Consider the following 8852-nt stretch of genomic DNA (forward strand, 5'->3'; position numbering starts at 1 on the left):
TCGATAAAATCTAGATATCGAAGGCTAGAGTCTGTTCGGAATGAGATGGCGATTCATCTTGGCTGGCAATAGATATGGTCTTTGAAGATTCCGCCCAAAATTCGGATGTTCCTATGGCGTTTATGCGCAAAGAGCTTACCTTTGTGTGTTTGTTTGGCTCAATGTCATATATCCTCTCGTCTGGTTGTCTGCGGTGGTGATGCAGAACATGGCTTAAATTTGTTTGTCGGGTGTGGTTTTGCCAGGGCATGTTGGTTGGTGGCTAATTTGTCTATTCCAGGTTGTAAGTGGGAGTGGCTCGAGGATTGGGTCCTTCACATTTTGTCAACTGTTGCAGGAGCTGGTTGGTCGAAGAGCTATAGTGCTATGGGCTATTTGGAATTACCGAAATCAGAAAACTCTGGGGCACGGAGTTGAGGGCAGATGTTGTGTCGGTCGTTCCACAAGCAGGTCGTTTGCTTGAGGAGTGGTTGTCGGCTTGTGCAATGCCGGCGTCGTGTGCTGGTGTTGTTACTGCTCAGACGGAAGTCAGGTGGCAGGCTCCGCCTTCGGGTTGGCTTAAATGCAATGTGGACACTGCGGTTTTTGCGGATATTGGTGAAATAGGAGCTGGTGTTGTTTTGCGGGACAATAATGGGATGTTTTTGGCTTGTTACAGCAGCTTCCTGTCAGGACGAACTTTTGTCTGTTTAGCTGGGGTGGTCGCTGTCCGAAAGGCGATGGAGTGGTGTATCGTGCTGGAGTATTGCGATGTGAAGTTTGAATCTGATGCGATTATTGATTTGATTGTCTCTACTGGTGTTGATCGCACCGAGGTTGGACGGATTGTTGAGGATATTCGCCATTTATTAGTTCAACGTTCGGGTTTTTCCGTGACTTTCATTCCTAGGCTAGCGAGCTGTGCGGTTCATACTATGGCTCGGCACGCGCGTTCCAATGCTAGTTCTTTTAGTGATTTTTTAATTCTTAGTTTCCTTTATTCTATTCTTTATAATGAATCGTTTCAAGTTTAATTGATGTTTAATTCTGTTAAAAAAAAAGATCGTTATTAATTTCATAAGTGTCTGAAATTATATGAATTATATCATATTTTTCTTATAGTTGGAAATATTATTTTAGAGTTTCTTTTGAGAATCTAACACATAAAAAAGATTTTCAAAATATTAAAAGTGCAAATTTCTATTATAGACTAAATAAAATGATTACTCTATTAATTTAAAATTGATTTTCTAATTAATGTGATAAAAAATGATTTAATTAAAGTGAGAGATTAATAATTCAATAAGTAGATGTTTTTTTTAAAAAATAATGCTTAGGTAAAATCTATTTTAAATAAAAGTAAATCATTTAACCAAGAGATGTTTTTTGCAAAAAAAAAAAAAAAAAAAATGAAGAATAAAAAAATAATTGGGAGTCTGAGTCGAGGAAGCTGTTTGTGGAAAAAAACTTCCACGTCGTTTGTGGGAGTCGAACCAAGGCGGCTGAGTAATAAGGAACTGCTCGTGAAAAAACACAGGTCGCCGTCTGTGGGAATCGAACCCACGACCACATAGTTAAAAGCCATGCGCTCTACCAGCTGAGCTAAGACGGCTCACGACATGAACGTTAAAGTTTTTGTTTAAATAGAATGCTATCAATTTTGTGCTTCACGTGCATCGAGATTAGTTTTCTTAACCATACATCTTATTTACTGATGTCAACTATTACTGTAAAATCCTATACTGCCCATTCTAATAAGATTATTCAAAGTTTATATAACAGGGCCGGGGATGAAAATATAATCTAAAAAGTTATTTGTGACAGGTATGAGACTGTTGAAAAAATAACAATATTTGTTATTATTTTTCAATTTGAGGGATTATCAGGTTAATTTCAAAAATAATTTTTATAATTTTATGTTTTTATATTTTTGTAGATAAATTCTTCTAATACAAAAATATAACCTACATGTTCATTTACATTCACCTTTATATCATCGCCTAGCTCCTCCACTACATACAAACTGCTACACTCCCATGCACACTACTGGTATATCCATCTAAATTCCTTACATATTCACTTATAATAAAACAAGACTAATGGAGGTTTTTGACCCACATAATAGATATCTCGGTCATCATAGTTTTTGTTCATGTATATCTTATGCACTATGGGCCCGTTTGGTAAGATGTAACGGGCTTTGTAATGGAATGTCCATTACATTGAATGGTCATTACCATGTTTGGTTGCATTTAAAATTTTTTTTTGTAATGCAATGAGAAATCCATAGATTAAATTTTGTTTAACAACTATTGTAATCGCCATTACATAAAAAAATGGATTGAATTCTCATTACATCCAACAAGTAATCTTAATTTCTATTTTTAAAGTTCCATCTAACCTCTCATTTGTCAAATCTCACTTCTCATCATTCTAAAAAACGCAAAGAAAACCTAAAAACGAAAAAAAAGCAAAAAAAATGAAAAATGAGAAAATAAAAAAAAACGGTGAAAATGGAAAACGAAAAACGAGAAAAATGTAAAAAAAATATTATAAAAACACGGAATTTTATATACTAATTTCACGATTTTCATGTTTTTTTTTTTGTTGATTTTAATTATGTAAATAAAATTTTGCGATTATATTCAACTAAGCAAACATAAGTAATGTAATGCTAATTACATTTCATCATTTTTTTAACCAAACATGGTAATGGAATCACCATTCCATTCCATTACATTACAAGTTTGATTACATTACATTGCATTACGTCATACCAAACGCACCCTATGTTCATATCGTCCTCTATTTCTTCTTAACCCAACTCCTCTAACAATCCTTTTACATGGTACCACATCCTACATCCAATTTTATATCCTAAATCTTTATAATACCCTAACGATCGAAAATAAGATAGTAGATGTTTGTCTACATTAAGTGTTGCTACCTCACTCACTCCCGAAATAGATCATGGAATCATCATATGAAGACCATTTATGCCTAAAAACGAAGCACTGATGTCACCCTTCAGCCCAGGGCCGGCCCTGGGTCTTGAATTAAGGGGCGCAGGCTCAGGGCCCCTGATTTTTAAGGGCCCAGAAAAATATACTTAAGATTTTATATGTAGATAAAAATTAAATAATGTTTTATTAGTAACTTAGGTCCCACTACTCTCTCATCTCTCCTGCTTGTTGTGCTACTGCGAATCTAGCCCTTTGCTACAAGTTTATAGTTAGAAATTTAGTGGCTAATTAAATAAAAATTAAAAGAAAAAGGTTATGCAAAGCGAATACATTTAGTAGTTATATTAATAACTTAATTTTTAAATTATTGCTTAACTGATAGTATTAATTTATTTAATTTCTTTTCTCTTAATTTCTTAAGAGATAATTTTTTAAATTTGCTTTATTTCTTATTACTTATTTCTTAAATTTACTAGCTTCGACCTGATTTTATTTATGTTTTATAAGAAATAGCCCAACAATGAATCATTTGATAAAAAAAATGTCTAGATGTTATAATTCTTTTTATCAGAAAATCTTTAGTATGTTGGCAATGAAGAATAATATATATTATACCAAGTTGGGTTAAGTGTTTAAAATTTAGGAATGTATGACTTTAGTGGTTTAGAGCAATTTCGATTTTGTTAGTCCGTTTTAGAATTATATTCTTAACTTTTTGTTCTCATCCTTTGTATTTTAATAAAATTTGGGCTTAGATTTTTTAAAAGGTTTGTTAAGAAATGCCAACTCATTTGAGATTCCCGTCAAACTCCTTTTCACCTAACCTCGGCGGCCCGGTGCACTACGTGTCCCGCTTAAGCGAGGGTCCGGGGAGGGGTCCCACCATAAGGATGTATTGGGGGCAAGCCTTCCAAGGCTAATTTTTTTTTTAGCAAGAAACCGCTCCTAAGATTCGAACTCTTGACCTCTCAGTCACACAACAACAACGTTTACCGTTGCGCTAAGGCTCGCCCTTAGCCTCCAACTTATATAAAAAAAATATTAGAATACGTATATAAAGGAGTCTAATTTTACAATTTCGCCCCGGACCTCTAAAAGGTCAGGAACGGCCGTGCTTCAGCCATATTCACCGATGCTGATAATGAAACATGAAAAAAGTGATAACATTATATATACATGTGCTTAGCAAATCTCAACAAATATAAAAACACAATTGTAACATAATGTACATATAAAACAATAACCACATATTTTTTGAACTATATTTAACATGAAATACGGAAAAAAAAACTAAGGGTGTGTTTGGTAGCTGCTTTTCGATCTCCTGTTTGCCTTTTCACTTTGAAAAGGAGAATTTAAGGTGTTTAGTTAGACACCTCCTGTTTGCCTTTTGTAGCCGAAAAGTGGTTTTTTATAAAAGCAGGGAATCCCTGCTTTTTGGAACAGCAGCTTTTTCAAACAGGAAATAGCAAACCGTAACAGGAAACAGCAAACAGCAGATAAAACAAACGGACCCTAAATTTACACAAATATGCAATGATCACATTTATGATTTAACACAAGATATTAAAAAAACCTACAATTTTACAGTGGAATTTACAGAAATTAGTGAAGGACTTCATCAACAGTGATCAAACCACAAATCTTAACCCTAAAGTAAACAACAACAAAAAAACAAAAACAAATAAGTTTATTAGAGATGAATTTCGTACCATGTATGACACGGTAATCCCGACAAAATTCCCCAAAAATTGAGGACTGTCTCTCTTTGCTTGTAGAATTATGCGATTTTTTATCCAAAATTTTTAGGTTTCCATGCTTCTTCAGTAACCCTTTACTTCATTGATTTCAAGAGCAAAAGAATAAAAGCAAAGATGAAAGTTTTTTTGGTGAGAGAAAATTATTGGAAGTTCGGTTTTGTAAGGAAAAAGAGAAAACGAGAAGACAAATGGGTAAGAATGCAAACAGTCGATTTTTTCAACGTATTTATAGTAAATTTGTTAAGACAATTTTACTCTTATTCATGTCATCCCCTTTGACGAGGATAAGAGTATTTTTGCGATTTTACTAATGGAGTGACCTCATCCATTTTTTTGTAAAGAAAAAAATGACGATGTTTAGGGATGCAAACGGGACGGGGAATGCATTTCCCATCCCCACGAGTTAGACGAGGACATATTTGTCCCCCATCCCCGTCCGCGTGGGGATCCCCATCCCCGTCCGCGTGGGGATCCCCATCCCCGTTGAAAAACACGTTTTCCATATTCCACATCCCCACCACAGGGAATCACCATTTTTTTTAAAATCAGTATATATTTCTTTTCTCTTTCTCATTTCTAATTCTAATTTTTGTTCGAAAGAATGATAGATATAGATTTAGTTTAGTTTAGGTTAGAAAAAAATATTCATTTAGTCCTTAGCTAATATTTTATTTATCCTATTTAATTTTTTTATATGAAAATAAGTCTATTTAATTTAAGTTAAATGTTATAAATTATAATATCTAAAGTATAATTATAATTATAATGGGGAATAATCGAGGATTCCCCATCGGGGATTAACGGGGCGAGGTCGGGATCCCTACAGATTGGGGATATCATTCCACATCCCCGTTATGGGGGCTAAAATTATCATCATCCCCGTCCTATGGAGATTCTTATCGGTGATTCTCTATCCCTGTCGGGGCAGGTCACCGACGGACGGTGAATCCCCGCCCCACTTGCATCCCTAGTTGTTTGGTTAGGAGAGAAATTGGATTTTTAAAGAGAGAAAACTCCAAAAAGGTGATTTTGGAAAATAAAAAATGTAATTTCATGGTAAATATCATTCTGAACAACTTTAATTCTTGAATATTTTCATTTTGAGGTCATTAACTGTCATTTTGAGGAGTTGATTAAAGTTGAGTGATCACTGGTGTTAAAAAATGTAAAGTTCGGTGACCATACCGTTAAAAATTGAAGTTCAGTAACCACAATATTAAATGGGTAAAGTTCAGTGGTCATGAGTGTAATTTACTAGAGTAACAAATTATAAGGAAGTACTAATCTAACATGATATCATAAAAATATAAATTATTTGCTTAACAATAAGGAGATTAGAAAATACATAATTTTTAATGGATTTTGCTATTTATCACCCCCAAAATACTTATCACCGCTCTAATTTGGACAATTTTACCTTTTACATAAAAAAAAAATTTCAAAACTGAGTTTTTTTTAGAGAGAATCAGCCAAAATTTGACATAAGCGTATGCGGCATCCGTTTAGGCCATGGTCGAATGGATCCGGCATCCGTTTCCGCCATGGGCCGAACGAATGTGGCATCCGTTTAGGCTAAATTTTGGTACAAAATCGTAAAATTTTTAATGATGAAAAATATTAAATCGTTCATTTTTTTTATAAAAAATGCAAAATCGTCATAAAAAATATATTATTTTCATGAGTTCATTGATAAAAGAAAACGTAAATTTTAATGTTTCCGACTTGTAATCATCCATTTCCGGGGTTCGGGTTGTCACACATCAATTATTTTCATAATTTCAGTTATTGTTGTTCAGGTTTATGATTTTAGAGAGATAATTTTCAGTTTTTTATCAAAGTCATGAGAAGGGCAAAAAAGTCCGAATAGAAATGATGATAAGCAATTTGAAGGCGGCATTTAGCAATCCATTTTATATTAAAAGATATCAATAAAATTTAGAACCGGCTAAAATAGTTTTAATTTTTTTCTCATGAAATTTCTTTGGAAAAGTAAATTTCTAATTAATAAGCCATAAGTATAGTTTAATTTATTATGAAGGAATATTAAGAGTCTTTTATTGAAAATCTAAGAGTCTATATGGGTAGAAATCTAAGAGCCGTTTTGGAACTAATATAAATATATATTTTTGATTATGTAATCACTAATCAGAAATTATAAAAATCGTGAAGAAAAAATGGGTAACAATAATGGAAGCTACTCTCCACCCCAAGTGCTGGTGACTCAACATACCTTTGTTTACAGGGAATCATCTAGAATCTTTCACCATGGTCAGTCTTTATTCTCATTCTCTTTTTTAAACTTAGGGTTGTCGATGGGGTAGGAATTCTCCGGTTCTCGTTGGGATATGACCTGATGAGAACGGAAGTACATATGGTGTAGGGATAATGAATTTTTATTGCTGGATAGTCGGGACATGAATATGATGAGGAATGTTCTCGCGGGAATATTTTAATCTTTGATTTTGTGAGAATTTTCCAAAATTAACAAAATTATTATAAATGGTGTATTTAATTTGATGTTCTATTTTATATAAATTTAATAAAATGAAAAAACATTGGAATTTGATCGGATTTTTTTTTTTTTGTTTGTTTTTGATGATTCATACATGGAGAAGAGAACGAGCACATCTTGTAATATTCAGAGATGATGGGAAAGGAAGAGTCAATCCCCCATCTGTATCCCGTTTATAATAACTAACTCTTAAATATTAATTAAGTGACTATTTTGTTAAATTATGACAGGAATATACATGGGTGAGAACTCGCAAAGAGTGAAGTTTATGTGCCCCGCTAAAGAAATTGCTTGCCAAAAATGGGATACACAAAGAATGTGCAAAATGGAATTGTACTGAAGACTTGCCTATATCTCATACTATTGCAATTGTTTTTGTTGGCATATATAAGTTTCCTTATTTCAAATTCGAGCCTAAACATTAACAATTTCTACAATGGTTGAAATCGATGTTTTATCACCTGAATGGTTTATAATCAATTTGATTTGAATTGTAATAGGATTTATCCTAAGCATAGCTTAATACAATTTCAATTAATGTATCCATAGTAATGCAGTCAGATTAATGTTGAATACTAAACTTATTGATTATGGGTAGCCATAAAAGAGTAGAGGTCTTTAATTTTTACAAGTTCAATGATGATTTTTTAAACAAAATGTATAAATACTTTGTTTTAGTTATAAATCTCTTATCATTTTAATAAATAAAAATTCAATTAAAAATGGTGTTTTTTTAAGTTTCAAAAGAAAGAGAAAAAATTGAGAAAATTTAAGTTCAAAATGTTAAAGAAATAAATAGTCAATTTAAATTAATTAATAACGATAATTCTCGTAGAGTGAAAATGTCTCACTTCTCTCTTCTTTTCCTTCTTTCCTCGGCATTTCAGCTTCCTTTCTCTAGTACCCTTTTTCTTTTTTTTTTCTTTGTTAACTTATCAACGTTGGCCTTCAGTGAACTCAAAGAAGGCAAAGACCACTGCAATTGTCGAGTTTGTTGTTGATCGGTAATAAAGTGTTTTACATTTCACAAATTAAATATATTATAGTGACATTTTAGGTAAAAAACATAATTAAACCCTTTAACTTTATATTTTTTAAGGATCAAGCCCTTGATTAATTATTTTTCTACATTAAGCCTTTGATTATTGATTCTGTTGTGGATTCGGTCCTTATTTAACTTTTTTGTCTAGTTTGGACAACACACATTGTTAGGGTGATTCGCTTATTGACGTGGACAAATAAAAATAAGAGTTTATTGACTAAGATATAAAAAAGTAACAAAAAGTTACAGACATTATATTATAATAGGTTTTTCGAAGCTCGATCTTCTCCTCTCTCTCATTTTGTGATTTTCAGCGTTAGAATCGTCAAATCGATCTTCTTTTCCAAACTCTATGGAAAAGTTAAATAAATGTCAAATCCATAACAAAATTAATGATCAATGTAGAAAAACAATTGATCAGAGTATTAATCCTTAAAACATATAAGATTTAGGGTTTGATTATATTTTTTTGCTTTTTTTAAATAACACTATATTTAAGATATTTGAATGATTTTCTTAATTTGTGTATCATTTAAACACACAAAGTAATGCTTACTTTGTAAAAAACAAAGTAAGCATAGCCTTCACCCGTTGTA

The 8852-nt window shown here is 32.5% G+C and overlaps 1 non-coding gene across 1 annotated transcript; it reads right to left on the bottom strand.

Moving 5' to 3' along the window:
* Positions 1 to 1518: 1518 nt before the first annotated feature.
* Positions 1519 to 1591, bottom strand: TRNAK-UUU (transfer RNA lysine (anticodon UUU)). Its single transcript has one exon. It is a non-coding gene; the product is annotated as a tRNA-Lys (tRNA).
* Between the last annotated feature and the right edge of the window lie 7261 nt (positions 1592 to 8852).

The sequence above is a fragment of the Euphorbia lathyris genome, chromosome 9, assembly GCF_963576675.1.
Source record: "Euphorbia lathyris chromosome 9, ddEupLath1.1, whole genome shotgun sequence".
NCBI lineage: Eukaryota > Viridiplantae > Streptophyta > Magnoliopsida > Malpighiales > Euphorbiaceae > Euphorbia > Euphorbia lathyris.